The sequence below is a fragment of the Phragmites australis genome, chromosome 5 (assembly GCF_958298935.1).
Source record: "Phragmites australis chromosome 5, lpPhrAust1.1, whole genome shotgun sequence".
NCBI classification, from domain to species: domain Eukaryota; kingdom Viridiplantae; phylum Streptophyta; class Magnoliopsida; order Poales; family Poaceae; genus Phragmites; species Phragmites australis.
Genome location: NC_084925.1, coordinates 24,826,648 through 24,829,391, shown reverse-complemented (window position 1 = coordinate 24,829,391; position 2,744 = coordinate 24,826,648). Strand labels below are relative to the sequence as shown.

The window sequence follows — 2,744 nt, the reverse complement described above, 5'->3', positions numbered from 1 at the left end:
ATCAAGTACATCAACCTAGTCTGATGGTTAACAACAAGTGTTGCTTCAAAATATACAGGTGACAACATTGACCCACAGTGCATTGTTTTATAGGGTACAAGCATCATATATATTTAGCAAAGTCTTCACCTTACAAACATAGTCCATAATTAATTCACAGATATGTCAGATCCGCTGGTTGCTAGTAGGGATACTAGCCATCATCAAAGGCAGTTTAGCTTTCAGGAAAGTTGTCACTAACGAACTTGGCAAGCCAAGCTAACTTGTAGTCGAATGGAAGCGTGTTGAAGGCTCTAGCAATATGAGGCTTTTCAACCAAATGAGCATAGTAAAAAGACTTGTGTGTGTCATCAAAACCTGGAAGGCTGTTCACGTTATCAAACAAATCACTTGGCACATCCTTATCCGCAGTAGCAGCCTTCTCTATAGCAGTGGCAAGTCTTTCACCAACAGATTTGAATGCTCGAATCAACCCCTCATCTTCATTTTCGACAATCCTAGCTCTCTTGTTGGGTTTGGTGGCCGAAGATGTTGCCCCATTGTCATCAGCCATTGCTGTAGCACCATTGTCACCCTCATCATGATCTTCATTGTCATCCCCTTCAGTAGCTAGAGGCTCATTTGATCCTTTTGCATACTTTCCCGTAGCCACACTGTTACCAAAGATAGTAACCATCTCACCATAGTACTTAAGAGGTTTGTTTAAAAATTCATCATCAGTTTTGTGATCCTAGCAATGAGTACACCAATTATTAGAGAAAGAATGAGATAGATAAAAAATAATAATTGCTACTGCAATTTTACCTTAACATAGTCTGCATAGTGCTCATGATCAAGAGAAATGATGAAATTATCTTCATCCCAAAGGGCAGCACTCAACTTTCTAAGTTGGTTGATCTTATTATACTTCCTTTTCCATGTCTTAAGATGATTAGCAATCTGATCCGCAGACCTATTCAGCTTGAAATGTTCATTCAAAGCCTTAGCACAAGAGTTGAGATGAACTTTTTTGAAGCCAGATGATGTTCTAGTACCATTAGCCACAATGTTGGCTAGGTAAGTGAGCATGAAAGAGGACATTGTTGGTGTCCATTGACACTGTCCACCGCCCTCAGCTTTTCCCCCTCTTGCATCAGCCTCCATTTCCTAGCAACATGTGTCCATACAAAGTGAGCATGAAAGATGACAAATTGATTTCAGCAAGCAAGATGTCTATACAAAATGATTTCAGCAAGTAAGATATCCATACAAATTGATTTCAGCAAGCAATATATCCATACAAATTGATTTCAACAAGCAACATGTGTCCATACAAAGTAAATTCAGCAAAGAATACATAGTTCTTGATCACAAATACATAGTTATTGATAAAATTACAAATATATTTTAGTTTCTATAGTGGTTTTGCCGGTCTTCCCACATATGATTGGCAATTTCCTGCCTGAAATTAACCATAAATGTATGTTCCCTTGCTTGCCCACTTGATGATGAAGCGTGGTTATGAGTAGGCATCCAATTGGTCTCCGGTATGATTAGTTCATCACCCCCGTCTTGTATAACCCAATTGTGAATAATACAGCATGCAACCACAATGTCCACTTGAGTTGGAAATGGAAAGAAGGGAGTGGCATCATCAAGAATTTTGAACCTCCTCTTAAGTGATCCAAATGCACGCTCTATTGTCACACGAAGAGATGAGTGCCTCAGGTTGAACAACTCCTTCTCATTTTGTACAGGATTGTTTCCCCACTCATTCAAGTGATACCTCACACCACGAAAAGGGGGTAAGAATCCGGTTTGGCTCCGTATCCACCATCAACTAGGTAGAACTTGCCTAACATATGAGGGACATGTAGGTGACATTGCTAATAAAAATAAATGGTATAGAGAAATTGAGCTACAAAGTTTATCTATTACCTTGTGGGAAACGAAGACCATTTTCACGTTCTAAAGCATCCCGTAAAACTAGAGCATCATGGGCTGTCCCCTCCCAACCACCCAAAACATATGTGAACCGAAGATCGAAATCTACGGCTGCCATTACATTTTGAGTAGCATGAGACTTCCTACCACGAAAGGAAGGCTCCATATCCTTAGTAACAGAGGCTCGTACATGCGTGCCATCAATAGCCCCAATACAATCCTATTTTATGATGAATAGAAGGCACAAAAGATTAGGGACCATAAGCGTTTACACCTAAAAACTAAAACGGAGTTAGAGCTGAACCTCACACCTTAAAGTAAGGATCCCACCTTGGGTTCCCTGCAATTTTACTTGGAGTCGTTGATGAAGGTGGCGTAATAAGCTCATTTCGTAGCTCACCAACCGCGTGAAGTACTTTCTTGAAATAACGACTAACTGTTTCACCAGATCTATTATAATTGGTGCCAACTAATCTATTCCTAAGGTTGTGTCCCACTGTGTTCAAAAACATAGCAACTTGCTGCTCAACACACATATGTATAGTATCTTGCAACAAGCCACGATCCCTAAAAAGCTTACAAAAATGAAAAAATGATGCCTTATTAAGCCTAAGCATGTTTACACAAGTTACATCATTCTTCCATATTTTATTGTTTAGATACTCAAATCTCATCCTATCCCTTTCATCTATTGGACCATAGCTAATTCTTTCTCTCGATGCACCCCTATTTCTTTTTCTAGACTCAATAATCATGGCCATCATTGAAAGTAACATATGTGCTGCAGCCCCATAAATTAAAAGCTTGGTCCTCTGATCCAT

The 2,744-nt window shown here is 39.5% G+C and overlaps 1 pseudogene; it reads right to left on the bottom strand.

Moving 5' to 3' along the window:
* Positions 1-214: 214 nt before the first annotated feature.
* On the bottom strand, positions 215-2,744 carry LOC133917887 (uncharacterized; annotated as a pseudogene).